At 42.8% G+C, this 22,083-nt stretch overlaps 1 protein-coding gene across 1 annotated transcript in view; it reads right to left on the bottom strand.

Moving 5' to 3' along the window:
- Window positions 1–22,083, bottom strand: part of SYT1 (synaptotagmin 1) — an 805,134-nt gene that overhangs the window by 673,575 nt on the left and 109,476 nt on the right. The gene's annotated exons all lie outside the window — the stretch shown is intronic.

The raw sequence follows: 22,083 nt of genomic DNA, 5'->3' as shown, positions 1-22,083 counted from the left end.
CAAGGAGCTGCCTGTGCCGGGAATCAAACTCAGTTCCTCAGTTCCCCAGGACCAAAGTCCACCACTAGGCCACTCCTCCACTGTTGCTACTATTTGAGATTCTACATGGAATGTTGCTATTCCACTAGCAACATTCCATGTAGAAGTCGGCCCTTGCAGACGTCAGACTCACAGAAACAGAAGCCTGCACAGCCTTCTATATGGAATGTTGCTAGTGGAATAGCAACATTCCATGTAGAATCTCCAATAGTAGCAACATTCCATGTAGAATCTCCAATAGTATCTATTTTATTTTTGTTACATTTGTACCCTGCGCTTTCCCACTCATGGCAGGCTCAATGCGGCTTACATGGGGCAATGGAGGGTTAAGTGACTTGCCCAGAGTCACAAGGAGCTGCCTGTGCCTGAAGTGGGAATTGAACTCAGTTCCTCAGGAGCAAAGTCCATCACCCTAACCACTATTGTGTTGAGGGCCTTTGAAATATACAGTCTTTTAACACTATTGCAATGCCCTCTATGATGATGAGGTATTGACAACCTGTTTAATATGATATTCTTCTAAGAGAAGATTCAGATACTATTTCCTGGATTCAGGAAGTGTGAAATGTGAGAAAATGTGGAAATATCTATACTGACGTCATGTTTGTCAGGTATCAAGAGTTGCTGTTGAGGGGCCAAGCTAAATGGCAAGTGTCCAGTGTTTAGTTCTTCGGCATTCCAGTTTGGAGTTTCTTCTTCATGAGATTATGGGCAAAAGAAAGGCTGATTATGCCCTGCAACAAGTCTGTGGTCAACTTCGTCTTCTAGTGGCCTGATTGATGTCTTCCTGTGTTGTGGAACCAAGTCTCTTCAATGGGGCAGACACTGGGAAGATCATCAGTTGAAGGAGGTCTGATGTCTCCCCAGGCTCTTAAGACCACTTTTTCCCCTGAAGAAAGAAGACAGTTTTACGAACCCAGTACGTCAACGACATTCTTGCTCCGAGAAGGTGCTTTGGCAGTGCATTCTGCCTCCTATGTTTTTGAGCATTTGTGTTGGTCTTGGGAGGTTCAAAGGGTAGTTTCCATTAAAAGAAGCTTTGTGTATGTGTAAGAAGTTGAAATACGTGATTTGCCTGCCTCTACTTCAGGCAGAACGTCAGAAAAACCTTCTTTCTTTTCTGAAATGTGTGTGCCGACATGCCAAGGTGATATTATTATTATTATTTGTTACATTTGTATCCCACATTTTCCCACCTTTTTGCAGGCTCAATGTGGCTTACATATAACCGTTAACGGCATTAGTCGATTCCAGTCTGAACAAATACATGATATGAATGAATACAAAGTGATATTGTGGTAGAATGAGGTACATGTATGGTAGGTACAGCTGGGGGGAAAGGGGGAAGAAGTGTCAGGTAATGTCCATTGCGGTCTTTGGTTATATTGTGTCGCAAGTGACCAGGTATTTTTATATTGGGTCGGTGGGGTATGCTCTTCTGAACAGGTCTGTCTTTAATGCTTTCCATAGGTGGTCGAGCGTAGTATTTACTGCTTTTGGCAATGCGTTCCATAGTTGTGCGCTTAGGTAGGAAAAGCTGGATGCATAGGTGGATTTGTATTTGAGTCCTTTGCTGCTTGGGTGGAATGTACAGTGGCACTTTTTCACTCCTTTTTCAGAATGCACAGGATATTAGCAGTCATGCGTGAAAGAGACAAGGAGACTATGAGATGAACACAGAGTTCCAAGACGGAGATAAGACATTTAGGGATTAAGATACAGAGGGGATGGATTTGTTAATCGTGCAGTTGCTTGATTGCACAAGAGTTTTAAGATGTGTCATCCACATGGTACATTTTTGAAAATCAGAATACAGATGCTTTTATTGTTAAGCCTCTGTCTTCAGGAACATTTCTTAGCTCATCTCAATAATCTAGAATCAAGACCTATGCAGCTAAAATATGAGAAGTTGGAAGACTTATTGAATTAAATAATCTGATTGACTTAATGCTGCTTGTTAGATAATTGTTCCTAAATATTTTTACTAATTTGCACAGTGGGAATTTGTTTTATTTATTTTTTATGTATTTACTTATTTTGTAATTCACTGGAATATAAGATGAAGCCTGCAGGGATACCTATATCTGTATAATAATTGGTAACTCTGCTTCCCTGGATGGCTGGCTGGTTGGGTTCCTACCCGCACTAGTCCCAGGTTCAAGGCAGTTAACATAAAAGGGAAATCTTAACATCACGAGGAGCTACAAAAAAACAACAATAAAAAGAAAACAGTCAGAATTTATCGAATAAACACATTTTTATTTTTTTACGCAGTGGCCTATAGCCAGCCTCAGATCGAATTGATAAAGGGAGAGCATTCTAAATTGTAATTGCTTGGAAAGAAAACATAGTCTTACGCTATTACATGCGGGACATTTTCAAGCAACCGAGAAGAAAGGTGGGAGGAGTGGCCTAGTGGTTAGGGTGGTGGACTCTGGTCCTGGGGAACTGAGGAACAGAGTTTGATTCCCACTTCAGGCACAGGGAGCTCCTTGTCACTCTGGGCAAGTCACTTAACCCTCCATTGCCCCATGTAAGCCGCATTGAGCCTGCCATGAGTGGGAAAGCGCAGGGTACAAATGTAACAAAAATAAAATAGATACTATTGGAGATTCTACATGGAATGTTGCTATTCCACTAGCAACATTCCATGTAGAAGGCTGCGCAGGCTTCTGTTTCTGGGAGTCTGAGTGCAGGACGTCAGACTCACAGAAGCAGAAGCCTGCGCAGTCACATTGGTGACCTGCAAGGGCCGACTTCTACATGGAATGTTGCTAGTGGAATAGCAACATTCTGTGTACAATCTCAAATAGTAGGAGGAGTGGCCTAGTGGTTAGGGTGGTGGACTTTGGTCCTGAGGAACTGAGTTCGATTCCCACTTCAGGCACAGGCAGCTCCTTGTGACTCTGGACAAGTCACTTAACCCTCCATTGCCCCATGTAAGCCGCATTGAGCCTGCCATGAGTGGGAAAGCGCGGGGTACAAATGTAACAAAAAGTAAGAGAAGAATCCTGCTAGCTTTTACATGCCTATATCTGTACATACAAACATTAATCCCTGGATTCTATATATGGCACTCATATTTACGTGCGCAATTTTACATGTAATTTAATTGAGTAACAAGCCAATTAGCACCAATAATTGGTTCCTAACAATCAATTACTGGTATTAATTGGCACCAAATTGGATTTGTGTGAACATCTTACTACGCGCTATTCTATAAAGATGCATGTGCAAATCTTTCAGCTCATAACTGAAAAGGGGGCGAGGCCATGGGAGGGGGCATGAGCAGGTCAAGGGTGTTCATTAAAGCTGCACGCAGTATTATAGAATTTGGGGGATCTGTGCCTAATGTAGGCACAAGGATTTACACCAGTTTCAGTCGGGGTACATCCTCGCGCCTAAAAGGTGGACGCAGATCCCGGAGCTAAGTTCTAAATCAGAGCACCATTTATAGAATAGCACTTAGCCAACTGAAACCTGGTGTAAATCCTCACACCTAAATTAAGCCGTATTTTGTAACAGTGCGTGCAAATTCTTGGAACGCCCATGACCCACCCATAGCCATACCTCCTTTTTAGATCCACGCATAAGAATTTACGTGCGCAACTTTATTGAATAGCATCTAACAAGATGTGCGCAAAAATTCTAACTACATAAGTACATAAGTATTGCCATACTGGGAAAGACAAAAGGTCCATCAAGCCCAGCATCCTGTTTCCAACAGTGGCCAATCCAGATCACAAATACCCGGCAAGATCCCAAAAAAGTACAAAACATTTTACACTGCTTATCCCAGAAATAGTGGATTTTCCCCAAGTCCATTTAATAACAGTCTATGGACTTTTCCTTTAGGAAGCCGTCCAAACCTTTTTTTAAACTCTGCTAAGCTAACCGCCTTTACCACATTCTCTGGTAACGAATTCCAGAGTTTAATTACATGTTGAGTGAAGAAAAAGTTTCTCCGATTCGTTTTACATTTACTACATTGTAACTTCTTCACATGCCCCCTAGTCCTAGTATTTTTGGAAAGCGTAAACAGACACTTCACATCTACCCGTTTCAACTCCACTCATTATTTTATAATTGGCCAGTTAATGCGAATACTACTACTACTACTTATCATTTCTATAGCGCTACTAGACATACGCAGCGCTGTACACTTGAACATGAAGAGACAGTCCCTGCTCGACAGAGCTTACAATCTATTTAGAATGTTAGGTATTTTTAGGAAAGGAATGGAAAACAAAAATGAGGACATTATAATGCCTTTGTATGGGTCCATGGTACGACTGCACCTCGAATATTGTGTTCAATTCTGGTTGCCGCATCTCAAAAAAGATATAGTAGAATTAGAAAAGGTGCAGAGGAGGACAACAAAAATGATAAAGGGGAATAATTGATTGTTAGTGCTCAATTATTGACACTGATTGACTTGTTACTCAATTAAGTTGTGTGTGTAAATTGGACGTGTACCCAAATTTGCGCACACGAATTTGCGTGCCATATATAGAATCCTGGGGAGTAGCCATAATGTTTTATTCAAAAGGAATGTTTTACTAATCTGTGTCCATGAAAACACGCATGCAGGTCCCTGGAGTAGTGTAGTGGTCCGTGCAGTACACAGTGGAGGACCCAGGTCCCTATCTCCCCCTCTACCTGTCACACTTGTGGTGGAAACTGTGACCCTTCGCAAGGTCACCAAAACCCTACTGGACCCACATGTAGATGCACCCTTCACCCATAAGGGATATTGTACTGGTGTACAGTGGGGGGACAGTAAGGTTTGGGTGGGTTTTAGAGGGCTCTGGGGACAAGATATGAGAGCAAAGGTGAGATATGCACCTGGAAGCATTCTCATGGAAGTGCACAGAAGTAACATAGTATGACGGCAGAGAAAGACCTGAACGGTCCATCCAGTCTGCCCAACAAGATAAACTCATATGTGCTACTTTATGTGTATACCTGACTTTGATTTGTATCTGCCATTTTCAGGGCACAAACCGTACAAGTCTGCCCAGCACTAGCTCCGCCTCCCAACCACTAGTCCCGCCTCCCAACACCGGCTCTGCCACCCAATCTCAGCTAAGCTCCTGAGGATCCCTTCCTTCTGAACAGGATTCCTTTATGTTTATCCCACACATTTTTGAATTCCGTTACTGTTTTCATCTCCACCACCTCCCGCGGGAGGGCATTCCAAGTATCCACCACTCTCTCCGTGAAAAAATACTTCCTGACATTTTTCTTGAGTCTGCCCCCCTTCAATCTCATTTCATGTCCTCTAGTTCTACCGCCTTCCCATCTACGGAAAAGGTTTGTTTGCGGATTAATACCTTTCAAAGATTTGAACGTGTGTATCATATCACCCTTGTTTCTCCTTTCTTCCAGAGTATACATGTTCAGGTCAGCAAGTCTTTCCTCATACGTCTTGTAACGCAAATCCCATACTATTCTCGTAGCTTTTCTTTGCACTGCTTCAAACCTTTTTGAAGCAGTGCCCTCTAGGGTGCCCCATTGCTCTCCTGGGATGTCTGGGGAACCCAGTCTACTAAAAATGTTCCTCCTACATGCCAATGGCAAGAATTTCTAAGTTTTGCACTTCTTTGAGGTTTATTTTTCCCCGAAAATGGGTCAAAAACCAAAACGTCCAAAGCACAATACCTTGTTCGAAACAGTATTTTGGGAAAAAAAAAAGACATTTTTCTTTTTTCGAAAATGACCTTATTTCCTATTCAGATTTTGCATGTTTCGTGCAAACGTCCCAAATCAGACTTAGACGTCATATTGAAAATGCCCCTCAATGTCTTTTTTTTTTTGCAAAAGCAGGGCATGTGAAGTCGGAGCTAACATTTCATTAATTGACCAAAAGGAGCATTTGACAGGAGAATTTCCTTCTGCAGACTACTGCACAGTGCCAGGTGAACTGCCAGGTTTACAAAATCGATTCACACAAAACTCCCTGAGGCCTCAGTTCGTACAATTTGGTATCTTAATCTGTCCTACCTGCTGCACTGTTAATTTTGCATAGTTTCAATTAGAACGTTAAAAGCTGGTGAAATGCATTATAAATATTTGTCACGTTACCAGATTCTCCGTATTCTGTTCCCGGTGTGTGTGTGTGAGAGAAAGAGAAAATGGGTTGGGAGATCAAAAACAGAAGTCAATTTTCCATGGCGCCCTAATTAGACTAAAATGATCAGGGATAACATTTGCTGCGAGGGCTGACGACCTTTCTATCTCTCTTTTTTTTTAATGGTGTGATTAAAGTATACCAAATGTGCATGCTTTTGTGTGCTGCTTGCCTAAGCTTTCATCCTTTCTCACAATGTCTCGTGTGTCGAGCTGCAACCATATTGGCAGCTCAGGTTTAGAGAATGTCTCAATCTCCTGACGTGACAAATATTTATAATGCATTTCACCAGCTTTTAACGTTCTAATTGAAAATATGCAAAATTAACAGTGCAGCAGGTAGAACAGATTAAGATACCAAATTGTATGAACTGAGGCCTCAGGGAGCTTTTCTTTGAATCGAATTTGTAAACCTGACACAATTCAGTGTCTGCAGATGGAACTTCCCCTTGCAAATGTTCCTTTTGGATTATTTTCTCTTTTGTCGTGTTATCATTGTTTGCTTTACATTGATGTATATTATTTATGTAGACCTACTCGCTGCCTGGAACTTGTGAACAGAGAGGATTATAATGCTTTTAAATAACATAAAAATAAAAATTAATGAAATGTTTGCTTAGACATTGCATGCACTGCTTTCCCAAAAAATGACATCCTATATGTACATTTACTAGACAGCTGCATTTGCTTTCAAAAATTATGTATCTCCTATATAATAATTCATCAATCTGTGTCCCTGGATGGCTGGCTGGCTGGGTTCGTAACCGTATGCAAATGAGGTATACATAATCGGCTCGCCTCCGGCCTTCCCTTCCCTCTCAGTGTCCTGCCCTCGCGGAAAGAGGAAATGACGTCAGAGGAGGGCGGGACACTGAGAGAGAAGGAAAGGGAAGGCTGGAGGTGATCCGAGCCTGCCGCTTTCACTGACTCCGCTGTGACTTCAGGTAAAATAAATGTTTTAAAGGAAGGGCGGCAGGAAGGAAAGGAGGGCTGTTGTGGGAGAAGAGGGCGGAAAGGTGAGGGCTGGGGTTGAACTGGAACTCGGGTGCTTAAAAGGGGGGCAGGTGGGGGCTGGGGCGAGTCACCGGACATGGAGGGGAGGGGAGAATCGCTGGACATGGATGGGATGGGAGGGCAGGGCAGGGGAGAATCGTTGGACATGGAGGGGAGGACAGGGGAGAGACGAGAAATCGCTTAGACTAGAGCCTTCCTAGGGCCCGTTTCATTTTTTGCAGAAACGGGCATTTTTTGCTTGTATATCTATATATTTATCTTTGCTAGTGGTTCTCAACCCTGTCCTTGGGACGCACCCAGCCGGTCACGTTTTCAGGATACCTATAATGAATAAGCATAAGACAGATTTGCATACCATAGAGGTGGTACATGCAAATGTATCTCATACAAACTTATTGGGGATATCCTGAAAACCTGATAGGCTGGGTGTGTCCTAAGGACTGCGTTGAGAACTCCTGATTCGTATATCCTTATATAATACACTACAGGGTACTCATTTTCTGCATCTCACCAAAGATCTAGAGTGAATTACAAAAGATATAACAGAACTAAAAATCAGTTCGTATAAAATATAAAAACTCAAGCTATAATAAAAATCATACAATTGAAAACTTTTTAAATAAGATAAGTTTTACGTAACTTCCTAAAACTAAGATAGGAAAATTCCAATCTGACTGTAAATGGTAAAGAATTCCAGAATTTAACCACCTGATATTGAAAGGAGGCTGTAAAAAATCTTTTATGTTGAACATGTTTTATAGAGGGGAAAATTAAGTAATAAGGCATTCTGTGCTCTGGAATTTCACAAGGAGATAAAAGGAACTGATAAATTTAGCATATAACTTGGAGCTATATCATATATGATTCTAAAAAGTATAGTAAACATTTTATTTATCTACATATATACATCTATACTTTGTTTCTTGTAAACCACTTGGATTTAAGCAGTATAGTTTGGAAAATAAATAAACATGTATATATATATATATACACACACAGGGTGAGGCAAGATAAAAAGTAACCCCCTAGAAGTTTTGCCATTTTTTTATCAACCCGTACATATACGCAGACGATGTCACGATCTACATCCCATTCAAACACGACCTAAAGGAAATTACCAACGAAATCAACCAAAGCTTCCAAATCATGCACTCCTGGGTGGACGCATTTCAACTGAAACTCAATGCAATAAAAACACAATGATTGGATAGCAGAGCCGGTAGAGGGAGGCGGGGCTGGAGGTTGGGAGGCAGGGATAGTGCAGGGCAGACTTATATGGTCTGTGCCAGAGCCAGTGGTGGGAGGCAGGGCTGGAGGTTGGGAGGCGGGGATAGCGCGGGGCAGACTTATACGGTCTATGCCAGAGCCAGTGGTGGGAGGCAGGGATAGCGCTGGGCAGACTTATACGGTCTGTGCCAGAGCTGGTGGTGGGAGGCGGGGATAGTGCTGGGCAGACTTATACGGTCTGTGCCAGAGCCAGTGGTTGGGAGGCGGGGCTGGTGGTTGGGAAGCGGGGCTAGTGCTGGGCAGACTTATACGGTCTGTGCCCTGAAGAGCACAGGTACAAATCAAAGTAGGGTATACACAAAAGTAGCACAAATGAGTTGTCTTGTTGGGCAGACTGGATGGACCATGCAGGTCTTTTTCTGCCGTCATCTACTATGTTACTATGTTACAATGCCTTATAATCACCTCACAACACAATACACACAAATTCAACACCATAACCACCCCAAACGTAACACTACCCGTCTCAGACAACTTGAAAATCCTGGGAGTCACCATTGATAGAAATCTCACACTTGAAACCCATGTGAAAAATACAACTAAAAAAATGTTCAAGGCCATGTGGAAACTCAAAAGAGTGAAACCTTTCTTCCCAAGAGCCATTTTCATGAAACTGGTGCAATCATTGGTGTTAAGTCACCTGGATTATTGCAATGCACTCTTCGCTGGCTGTAAAGCACAGACCATCATAAACCTTCAAACAGCCCAAAATACTGCAGCCAGACTCATATTTGGGAAAACAAAATATGAAAGCGCGAAACCCCTAAGAAAGAAACTGCACTGGCTACCACTGAAAGAACGTGTCACGTTCAAAACCTGCACGATTGTTCATAAAATCATTTACGGAGAGGCCCCGACCTACATGCTAGACCTCGTAGGCCTGCCACCCAGAAATGCTAAGAGATCTTCCCGCACCTTTCCTAACCTAACACTTCCCCAACTGCAAAGGACTAAAATACAAACTAACACACGCATCCAGCTTTTCTTATGTAAGCACGCAGATGTGGAACTCTCTTCCAAATCACCTAAGAACAATCAAAGAATTGACTGACTTCTGCAAATCCCTGAAGACCTACCTCTTTAATAAAGCCTACCACGAGAACCCTTAACTAACTACAACACAACACCTAACCAAAATGGCACAGAAAGTATTTTTCATTAACGACTTGTCCAAATTCTCCTGTATTTCTTTACCTCTATGTAACACCAATTGTTTTCTCTAACCTGATATGGCGTTGCTATAACAGGTCTCTGTAAGCCACATTGAGCCTGCAAATAGGTGGGAAAATGTTGGATACAAGTGCAATAAATAAAAATAAAACCACTTGGAATTTCAACAAGAAACTTTATGTACTTATTTAGACATCATACCTACATATTACTATTAAACAACATTTAATTATTTTAAGCTGTGTTAATGTTACTGACACTTTAGTACTACTACCTAGTGATTTTTGCAGGTTAGAGTGACCTCAGGCAGGGGCGTAGCCAGACCTCGCCAGGAGGGGGGGCCAGAGCCCGAGGTGGAGGGGCACTGTTTAGCCGCCCCCCCCCCTGAGCCGCCGCCGCCACCACCACATCGGACCCCCCCTGCCGGCCTGCCCACAATCCCCTTCAAACCCCCTCCCGCCACCAACTCTCCCCCGCCGTCGCCGCCCGCCCCGTCGCCACAAATGATACCTTTCTTGAAGAGAGAGTTCATTCTGCGCTCGAGTAGCGCCTTTCTTCAACGAAGTTCCGGCGATCAGCTGTTTCGACGCCGGCAGCTGATCACCGGAACTTCGTTGAAGAAAGGCGCTACTCGAGCGCGGAATGAACTCTCTCTTCAAGAAAGGTAACATTTGTGGCGACGGGGCGGGCGGCGATGGCGGGGGAGAGTTGGTGGCGGGAGGGGGGTTGAAGGGGATCATGGGGCAGGAGGCCAGGGCCAAATCTATGGGGGCCCGGGCCCCCTCAGGCCCCACGTAGCTACGCCACTGCCTCAGGCTAACCTGAGGGCCTAAAACATGGCTGAGCCTGCCTTAGTGAGTAAGGGGGGGGGGGGGTGGCTGGGGAAAGGGGTTAAGAAATGAGCAGGGAATTTGGTTTGCGGTTATAATAGATAGGAAATAGTGGCATTGTTATTTTAAGGGTTAAGTTTGATGAAGGCAGGGGAGGGGGCAGTTTTGCTGATAGGGTGGATTGTTGCTAGGGTATTGGGATTGGTGGGGGATTAGGGAAGGGGTGGATTTTGGTCAAGGGGTTTGGGGAGTGGGTTTTTGAGCTGGAAGAATTTTGTGGATAAGGGTGGGGGGCGGTCTGAGGTTGATAATGAGTTTATCCCACTCTCCCTTTCCCTGTGGTGATGTGGGTTGGGAGGGGGGTCGGTTGCAGATGGGGTGGGGGCGAAGAAACCCCCTGTCAGAAAGGGTTAGGTCGGGCATTTTTGTAATTTTTATTGTGGCGCTATCGCAGTGGTAATCAAACAGCGCCGTGGACTGCCCAGTTACCACTGGGTTACTGCGGGACCCCTTACCGCCACCTTAATGGGTGACGGTTAAGTGCTCCCTTCCACATGGCCATGCGGTAAGAATAATCTTACTGCATGACCGTTTTTTAGGGACCTTTTACCCACTGCAGGAAAATGGACCCTGGCACATGGGAAAAGCTGCCCCCATCGCTACCTCAGGGCCCTTTTTAAGGGTAGCTTGGTGAAAGGACCCCTGGATGTTCAATACACGGTAAACGTTAATACTGCTGAAATTAATATGTTAAACCATGTACTAACTGCTTAGGGCACCGTAGTGAACATGTCCCTTTGTTAAATAGCATGGTTGGTAGTAAAGTGAACAGAATTTATCTGGTTAAAATTTGGCAGCAATCTGAGCATTCCAGGGATGCAGCTTCAGTTTAGCCAGACAGTTCATGGCCAACTCCACAATCCCTTCCTCTCCTTCAGAGATCCTTTGTGCTTGTCCCATGTTCTCTTGAATTCATATTCTGTCCTTGTCTTCACCACTTCCACTGGGAGGCAGTTCTATGCGCTCCCAACCCTTCCTGTAAAGAAAGGTGTTCTTTAAATTACTCCTGAGTTTACTCCCTTTCACCTTCATTCTCCGACCCCCTTGTTTTAAAGTTTATTTTCCTTTCAAAGTGGCCCCCTTGGAGGTATTTAAATGACTCTATTATATCAGCTAAAAGTGGTGCTGAATATTCTCTAAAAGGAAGAATGAACCTCATGCATATGCAAACGAGGTACAACATGCACTTTGCCCCCCTTGGAGAAAGACCTACATTGAGCCCATGTTGTACATAGATTATCAGACTGTTCACCTGTATCCAGAAGCCTATTTTCAGACTCAGAGTAGTGAAGAGGATATTCACTTAACTCTCATAAATTACAAGTTGCCTTGGATCCCTTCTTGCAGGACTGGAGTTCTGAATATCCACACTAGACCTGCACTAGGGAAGCAATAATATGGAGGGTGGTTCATGGGAAGCAAAAGACCTGTTGCCTCATCCATTCCCCTTCCAAAGTTTTTGGAGACAATGCACTTCCTCTCCCAATGAATCCTCTTGGGCTGAAGAAGAAGGCAGTCAACTTTCTCCTGATGCAGGCCATGAGCCTTCAATAGTGAATGCTGTATTGCACTGTCAAAAGTCCCTCATGTTCTCTCTCAGTATCTGTGGCTTAGGCGGACTCCTAACGTGAAACCTTGCATGACGTAGCTATAATTCCGGTTCCTCTTTCCCACATGCATCACTTTGCACTTGCTCACATTAAACGTCGTCTGCCATTTAGACGCCCGGTCTCCCAGTCTTGTAAGGGCCTCTTGTAATTTTTCACAATCCTCCCGCGATTTAACGGCTTTGAGTAACTTTGTGTCATCAGCAAATTTAATTACCTCACTAGTGGGCCGGAGTGTGCGGGAAACCAACGCACTAAACAAAGCACAAGCCCATTTTGGAGCACCTTAGTAAAAGGACCCCTTTGCCTTTATTAAGGGGCTGTTTTTCTAAGCTGCATAGGCACCTATAGAAGTCCAACGCACATCAATTCAGAACTACCACTCGGCTGCTGCGTGGCCCGGGTGGTAATTTCATTTTTTACGCACGTCCATTACGCGGGCCGGAAAACGTATCTTATTTTCCTGCACACGGCACTAGCCAGGTGGTAATCAACACTGTACTCACGCTGATGAATACTGCCCGGTTAATGAGTGAGACCTTACCGCTAAGTGAATGGGTGGCGGTAAGATCTCAGGCCAAAAATGGACGCACGCCAATTTTCATTTTGCTGCACATCCATTTTCACCCTCCCCCCCAAAAAAGGCCTTTTTTGCAGATGCACTGAAAAATGGACCTTTGTGCATCCAATATACGCATCTACACCAGCGCAGGGCACTTTTCGGCGCACCTTCGTAAAAGGAACCCTAAGACAGTTTCTAGGAAAAAATATCAACTTAACAATTGAATAGTATAAATGGAGCATGAAGGAAACTTACACAATTGATGAACTACAAATCTCTTGCCATCTCTTGCATCTGTAATGATGTGGTTAACGACACATACTGAAGAATTATAAAATGAGGCACCAAGCAAATTCTTTTATATATCTTTTTATATGCTGTCAAAGTCCCCCTTTTGATAACAATACAGTTCCTGACAGGCCCTTATCTTATCTGCAGTGCAATAAATTAAGTTTCAAACTCTACAATTCAGACTAAATCAATTTCACACTCCCCAAAAAAGGGTAGGTTGACTTTCTTTTAAGTCATTTTTAAATTTATTCTACCATATGTGACACTAGTATGTGCTCTTTTCAGGGCTCTTAACTATAGAAACTTTACATCTGTGTGTGTAATCAAAAATTAAAGAGAGAAGGGATGTTTGGATTTAGCTCGTGACTTTGCCAGTTGCAGCTCAAGGCAAGTTACATTGAGGTACAGTAGATTCTGATAAACACATTCCCTAACAAAGACACCTTAGGAGCAGGGCCGCCGAGAGGGGAGGGGGCAGGGGGGACAAAATTCCCTGGGCCTCCAAGGGGGGCCCAGCGCCGGGGTCTCTCTCTTTCTCCTGCTCCCAGTCCGCCGGCGCTGCAGTCCCCGGTCTCACCTGCCCGCCCTCGGCTCTGTCGATAGCCCCCCTCCATCCGCCACTGTGACCGGGCCCCCTGCATTCAAATCGGCAGCGCCTCACCTCCATGTGAAGGTGGCAGATCCGGGTCTTTCTCTGTCCCTAGAGGGCTTACAAGCTACATTTTTTTGTACCTGGGGCAATGGAGGGTTAAGTGATTTATCCAAGGAGCTGCAGTGGGAGTCAACTCCAGGTTACCAGGATCAAAGTCCGCTGCTCAACTAACTGAACCAATTCCTGCGGTAGGCTCCTTTCAAAAAAGTTCTGCGTTTCTGATTGCTCAGTAAAGATATTGAGAAGGGATCTTCATGTATTACTGTTCGCAAAGGAGAATAAGAGAGACATACAATGCTTACCCCTCCTTATGACAAGAAGTTTAATGTATTCCCAGCAAAAAAAAAAAGCCATAGCAATGTAGTCCAATACATTCTTCAACGTAAAACAGTAAAAGCAGGCATATTGCTTTTCAATTTCATCAGTTCCACACTACAGGCAAAAAGATAGATAATGCCATGAAGCACTGGCTGTATCATCTGCTTTCATAAGCGTGGCATTTCGTGTTCAGAGACCTATAAATTCCTTTTCTCTGATAATAATATTGAATCGCACAAAAGCACACCATGGAGAATTATCACTTTCTTACGCCTACTGCCATCAGGGGTCTTTTACAAAGGCACAGTAGGGTTTTTTTTTTAGCATGTACTAATGATTAGCGCTCGCTAATTTCTAGAGATGCCCATAGGAATATATGGGAGTCTCTAGCATTTAGCGTCCACTTATTTTTAACACATGCTAGAAAACGCTACCGTGCCTTTATAAAAAGAGCACACAGTGATGAATGTGGTCCCGTACCAGCAATACAAAGCTTCAAAGCAAAACTAGGGCAAGCTTTCCTCTTATATTTATTTGTTGCATTTGTACCCCACACATTTTCCCACCTATTTGCAGGCTCAATGTGGCTTTCATAGTACCGTCAAAGGCGTTTGCCCAGTCGGTTGATAACAAATACAAAGTTGTATAGTGATCGTATGAGGTATAAGTGGAGGGTCGAAGATTGCGTGATGTCCTGTTCGATCATAGTCATGCTGTGTTGGTAGGTGAAGAGGGTTACGTGGGGTCGTTGGGGTAGGCCTTTTTGAAGAGGTTGTTTTTTTAGTAATTTCCTGAAGTTCAAGTGGTCGTGGATTGTTTTCACAGCTTTTGGGAGCCCATTCCATAGTTGTGCGCTTATGTAGGAGAAGCTGGCTGCGTAAGTTGTTTTGTATTTCAGTCCTTTGCAATTTGGGTAGTGTAGGTTTAGGTAGGATCTTGACGATCTGACCTTGTTTCTTATTGGTAAGTCTATGAGGTCTGTCATGTATTCTGGGACTACGCCGTATACGATTTTGTGGACTATATCTTCTCTACTACTACTACTTAACACTTCTACAGCGCTACAAGGCATACGCAGCGCTGTACACCATACACATAAAGACAGTCCCTGCTCAAAGAGCTCACAATCTAAATAAGATAGGTAAAAGACAGAACAACTAAGAGGTAAGGGGAATTAAAGAGGAGGGGATAAAAAGTACAGGCAAGTGAGCAGTGGTTAGGACTCAAAAGTGGCATCAAAGAGGTGGGCTTTTAGCTTGGACTTGAAAACGGCCAAAGACGGGGCTAGACGTACATGCTTGGGAAGTCTATTCCACGCGTGTGGTGCAGCGAGATAGAAGGAACGGAGTCTGGAATCAGCAGTAGAGGAGAAGGGGACAGACAAGAGAGATTTGTCAACAGAACGGCATGCCCAAGGGGGGGTACAGCTGAATATTGATATTAGTATGCACAAATATATATTTTTTTGCTCATCAGTTTGGCAACATAACCTTTAGTTTTTGTCTTGTATGATGCAGTGTCATGACTGTTCCAACTTCTTCTTCTATTAACCTATAAATGTACTCACTCTGCTGCTCCCCAGTATCTCTCCACACTCATCCTTCCCTACACCCCTTCCCGTGCACTCCGCTCCATGGATAAATCCTTCTTATCTGTTCCCTTCTCCACTACTGCCAACTCCAGACTTCGCGCCTTCTGTCTCGCTGCACCCTACGCCTGGAATAAACTTCCTGAGCCCCTACGTCTTGCCCCATCCTTGGCCACCTTTAAATCTAGACTGAAAGCCCACCTCTTTAACATTGCTTTTGACTCGTAACCACTTGTAACCACTCGCCTCCACCTACCCTCCTCTCTTCCTTCCCGTTCATATTAATTGATTTGATTTGCTTACTTTATTTTTTGTCTATTAGATTGTAAGCTCTTTGAGCAGGGACTGTCTTTCTTCTATGTTTGTGCAGCGCTGCGTACGCCTTGTAGCGCTATAGAAATGCTAAATAGTAGTAGTAGTAGTACTGTACCTCAGTGCTTCTACCTATCCATACATTTAAAAAAAATCTTCTTGAAATATAAAGGCGCATCATGGATTAAAAATGTCATGCAATAGTAAAATGTAATTTTGCCAGTTCCGTTTAAGAATGTATGATGTGAAAAGCAACCGCTTAGTTTGGACAATGGAAAGGATCATTCAAATGTGGTCTTTGCCAGAGCAATGCAGCTGATTTTTCATTGCCTGGCAGAAGGGACTGGCGACTTTCCAAATAGTGCAGCTGACCAGAAATAAGTAGCATGTTCTAGATTGTTATTCTCAAGAATTTTTTCAATGCAACTTTTTCCAGTCATTGAACAAAAACATTAACTCGCCTGGGAGAACATTGTTACCATTTTTTTTATTAAGATATTTTTGCGGAATGAGAAAATAAAGAGTGGTGCTATTAATTGGGTTTCTGCCAGGTACATGTGACCTGGATTGGTCACTGTTGGAAACAGGATACTGGGCTAGAAGGACCATTGGTCTGACCCAGTATGGCTACTCTTACGTTCTTATAAAATAAATTTCAATTCTCTTATTTATTTAGTTTCAAATATTCATAGCTTGCACCATCCACAGATCAAGACAGGACACAATAGATGCTCCAAAGATATAAAATACGTAGCCAGAACTAGTTCAATACGACCCCACTTACATTCGTACACTAGCACAGATATCACTCTGGCTATTTCCAAATGCAACTGAGTTGCACGGTCTTAGTCTCATTAATTCAGCACCATTACACTAACAAGCAGGAAAAAGTTTGCAGAGCCTTCAGGGACCTGGGATGTATAATAATCTACAGCCTTCCAGACTTCTTGAAAATTTTCTCTGTTATATTTTTAGGATTCATCCGTTTTATGTTATAACCTACCAAGTAAGTATCTCTAACCAGTGCGGTTTTTCTAGCAAAGAAGGTGCCGGTACTGAAATGCCAGGCCACTCTTCAGGGGTGGGGTGATCACTGAGGGACCCACCCCACAATAGCCAGGACCCCTGCAACCAGTCACCGAATCTATGACAAGGCAGAATTGGTGTGTAGAGCCTGAGCTCTTTCATTAAAACTTGGGGACCATGGGTCAATTTTAATAGACAATGGAAAAGGTGCCGGTACTCAGTACCCCCAAGTACACCCTCAAAAAAAGCCCTGTCTCTAACTAGGAATTATCCTTCTAATTGTTAAGAATGAGTTTTAAGGCTAAAGACAGCAAAACTTCTAATCTAATCTAATCTTAAACACTTATATAACCCACTCACCCCCAGATTCTATACAGTGCGTCTAGAGATCCGCGCCAAAATCCAAGATGATTCTATAACAATGTGCATAACTTAATAAGCTTAACAAGCTAATGAGCGTTGATAACAGCAATTAACAAGCAATAATTAGCACTGATTAGAATTTATAAGTACATAAGAAGTATTGCCATACTGGGAAAGACCAAAGGTCCATCGAGCCCAGCATCCTGTTTCCAACAGTGGCCAATCCAGGTCACAAAAACCCGGCAAGATCCCAAAAATGTACAAAACATTTTATACTGCTTATCTCAGAAATAGTGGATTTTCCCCAAGTCCATTTAATAACGGTCTATGGGCTTTTCCTTTAGGAAGCCGTCCGAACTTTTTATAAACTCCGCTAAGCTAACCGCCTTTATCACATTCTCTGGCAACGAATCCCAGAGTTTAATTACACGTTGAGTGAAGAAACATTTTCTCCGATTTGTTTTAAATTTACTACATTGTAGCTTCATCGCACGCCCCCTAGTCCTAGTATTTTTGGAAAGCGTAAACAGACGCATAACATCTACCCATTCAACTCCACTCATTATTTTATAGACCTCTATCATATCTCCCCTCAGCTTCCTTTTCTCCAAGCTGAAGAGCCTAGCCGCTTTAGCCTTTTCTCATAGGGAAGTCGTCCCATCCCCTTTATCATTCTCGTCGCCCTTCTCTGCACCTTTTCTAATTCCACCATATCTTTTTTGAGTTGCAGCGACCAACTCGCTAAGCATATTCTGTAATGAAGTGCGCCAAACTTCTAACATGCGCAGGCAAAAGGGGGTGTGGTTATGGGTGGAGAAATGAGCATTTCGTGGACATTCTGAAATTTACACACGTTGTTATAGAATATGGCCCTGTGTGTGTAAATCTACATGTCGGGATTTACGCCGCATTTTTGTTGGTGTAAATGGATGCGTGTAGTTTTAGGCGTTTAGTTCCATGTGGATTTTTTAGGTACCATATATAGAATCCGGGGGGAAGGGGAGGACGTCTATAAATGGTAGCAGGAAGACCCGCGCTAAATTAGTGTTCCGCAAAGGGTGCGCTGCTCAGAGCGCTCTTTACAGAATACCAGTTTAGCGTGGATCTCGCACTTAATTTTGGGCACAGCACTTCTGCCTGCTGAAATCTGGTGTAAATTCTGGCGTACAACTAATGGCAGTTGGCTGCAGAAATGACCCAAGTCCATAACATTGACCTAATTTCTAGGAATGCCCCTGGCCCATCCATGCCCCTCCCATGGCCATCTCCTTTTGAGTAGTACGCTATAAAATTTAGGCATGTATTTTAGAGAATAGGGCACAGGGCCAAATATAGAATCTCCCTCCCTCCCCCCCCCCCAAATGTTAGTTTAAAATTCTTAGAACATTACGACATACCAGGAATTTCTTCTGTTCCTTCTAATGAGTAAAAATTTGCGCTAATCAAGCTTGCAAATAACAGAAAGTGATGAGTGTACTTCATAATTGGAAAGCAATCAGGAACCTTGATGATTAAAGATAGATGCAAGTCACATGCTCCCTTTGATTAGTATAACCCTTTCTGATACATTTCACGTACTGTATAACCTAAACAGTGATGGACCTTATTTGGAAAAATAATTTTGCCAATATCAATGTATTTAATCTCAAACCCTGATTGGCAGCAAAACCCCACTTTCATTACCATTTCTGGCATCACTGTTACAGAAGAACACTTGGAATTATCCCTAAATTATTGATGTTTCTGGTTGGACGATTTTGTAATGATCTAAAAAAAAAAAGGTATGTTTTATCTACAAAATGGTGTTTGTTTCTTAGGATTTCTTTTCCTCCTTTTTGAGGAAATTCACCCAAGGCGGTGTACAGAAGAACAGGTCAGACACCGGCAAGTGCCACCTTATACTAGAGGGGATGAAATTTACGGCAGGGAATGGAGCCTGAAGGAACTGATTTTGAGCCCTGAACTGGAGCTTGGGGGTCTATTAGGCCACCATGGAGTCAAGGTCTCTCGCAAGTAGGGTTACCATATTTGTAGAGACAATAAAGAGGACACAAAAAATAAAAATGGTTGCAACGTTTGATAATTAATTTTTTTACAATTTGGGGTCCTTTTACTAAGGTGTGCTAATGATTAGCATGCGCTAAATGATAAGAAGTCCATTATATTCCTATAGGCATCTTATCATTTAACGCACGCTAAATCTGTAAGCACACCTTAGTAAAAGGACACTTTTATATGTTTTTTAAAAAGTTTAATTGTAGCAAATGTGTACATGGCTTTTAGTTAATGAATGTACATCAAACAGTGACTGGCTTACAGTATGTCAGTAGTCAATAATCTAAATTTCAAAAACTTCAGGATTTGAGTATGAATGGGTCTGAGCCCAAGCATACTTAACAGAAGAGCGGATATCCCTCAACAACTTTGGCTGGCTTCTGAGTTATGTTTGAAACTCTTTGCGTGACAATATGCTTAAAGTTGCGCTGCACGAACAAAATTTCTTTGACGGATTCAACCAGCAGAGAAACAGAGAGGAGGTCAATCATGCCTTTCTCTCTCTCTTTAGCGCCCCCATGTGTCCAGACTGACTAATAGAGCAGAGACGGTTTTTCTCATTATGTGGGTAGGTGCGTTGGTCATAGGCACATAAAAGAAAAAAAAAAGGATATTTTCCTAAAATTAAAAAACCTGGAGGACATATCTGAAGAAATCCAAAAGGAGGGCATGTCCTCTTAAAAGAGGACGGTATGGTAACCCTACTCACAGGGAAGGCCTTGCGTATCACTGGGCTGGGTGGGGTGGTGTGAGGAGTCCACTGGGTTACCAGGGAATCAAAGCCCCAAGAGGATCTCTGAATTGGGGCCAGCAGGTACACAATATCACCATGCAAAATCTGCCTGGACCCAGAAAGACATATATAATTATTGTAGCACTTAGGTAAACTTTCACACAAAGTATTCTTTTTGCAAAAGTTTATTAATATACTGGCATTTTTATATTTTTAAGTTTCGCTTGCATTTTTGCACTATTTAGAGCACAAAGCTCCTTTTGTGAAAAAAGATTTGCATGTTGGTACATCAAGGCCAAGGAGGATTTGCTCTCTTGAGCAGGAAGCCATGGTCTGAACCCGAAATGTAATTTGCCCTGAGCCCAAAGGTGCGCAATTAAATCAAGTTGAAAAGCTGAATCACTCAAGCCCAGAAGACCACCTAAAGCAGATTTTTTATTGTGGTGATATAAAATCAAGCGCTGCTTCTCTCGAGTGCAGCCAAGCATTTCTGCAGAGTAAAATCAAAATGAATACATTCAAAAACCACTGCTAACTACAATCCAGTCTTTTCCGCTTCACGTTTCTCGCGCATTTAGGTACAGTAATTACTTAATTAATGACTCTGGTGAAGAAAAGATGAGGGTTAAGGCATGCAATGCATTCTGCATGGAAAGAGGAATTGTGAGGAAACTGGTTGCTAAAATCTGTCGTGTTGTTCCATGCAATATCTTGCTTCCCGTGTTTTAATCAAAGCCAGCTATTTCTGTCTTGCTTCGGTCTAATGGCTCAATCATATTCACCGGTGCATTGGTTTAATTCTTGAGCAACGCGACTGAACACAAGAATGATTACTTGACAAGTCGTTACAAAGTAGATGTGGATTGTAATTGTAATAACCCTGTTCATTACCTTCCTTATTTTGTTTTGTGTTCAAAAAGCAATCAGGCTCGCGCTAGCCCTTTTGCATGGATCTGTGTTTTCACGGATAGGTGTTTGCAGTCCATTCTGCTTGACGCTTGCATTTTGGAATGCACCCCAGTATCCATTACCTCTAGTAAGTCCTTGCAAGCCCTGTCCCTCATGATGGATGTCTTCTAGATCAATGTTTTGTACTTTGTGCAGCCTGTTTACAGTTTCATTCTCTATCACACTGTCACTTCCCCTGAGCAGGGTAAGCCTTCACTATTTATCTGTGTCAGCAGAACCTCTTCGCTTACATGCGAGATGTTTGAGCTTATCAAAACAGCACTTGAGCTAAAATGGCTCTCCAAGAACAAAATGCTACAGGTTGATCAGCACTGGTCTCACTTTGTCCTTGAGAAGTGACCTGAAATAATGGGAACATTAATTCGTTCACAGATTAATGAGGCTCTGGGTCTTCTACAATTGGGAGAACAGCAAAACTGATTCCAAATAAGCATGGAAGGTTAAGCTCCAAACAGAAAATTTGCATACCAAAGGTATGTTAATAAGAATATTAGGGACCCTTTTATTAAGACACGTGTCCTACGTGCATCAATTTGGAGTTACCGCCTAGCTACCACGTGGCCTGGGTGGTAACTTTATTTTTTTTTTTTTGCTTGTGCACAAACTAAAAAGCAACACTGGGCCTTCAAAGACTGAGACAACAGTAGTGCTTTATTAGTGAATGACCCGACACGGGCCGTGTTTCGGCGTAAAACAACGCCTGCCTCAGGGGTCTAGCAACAAAACATATAGAAAACATACAGATCATTTAAAAAAAAAATTAAATAATTAAGAATCATAAATTTAATCAAACAGTGCAATGACAATAAAAAATAATAATATTAATTCTGTACTACATTAAAAGGTATTAAACATTGTGGTTGGAAAACATCACTGTGAATTTATGCCCAAACCCTGTTTGTGTACTTTTTATGTATGCTGGTTACCCTCTCTGTTTGGCTTGTATTTGTTTACTTGTGTCCACTATGGGCGCCAGAAAATTAATTTTTATTTTCTTGAGCGTGGCGGAAACCGGGCGGTAGTCGTCATTCTACGGGCGCAGATGATTCCCGCATGGTTACTGAGTGAGACCTGACTG

The sequence above is a fragment of the Microcaecilia unicolor genome, chromosome 9 (assembly GCF_901765095.1).
Source record: "Microcaecilia unicolor chromosome 9, aMicUni1.1, whole genome shotgun sequence".
NCBI classification, from domain to species: domain Eukaryota; kingdom Metazoa; phylum Chordata; class Amphibia; order Gymnophiona; family Siphonopidae; genus Microcaecilia; species Microcaecilia unicolor.
The sequence above is the reverse complement of the archived record's forward strand: the minus strand, read 5'-3'. Positions and strand labels throughout refer to the sequence as shown.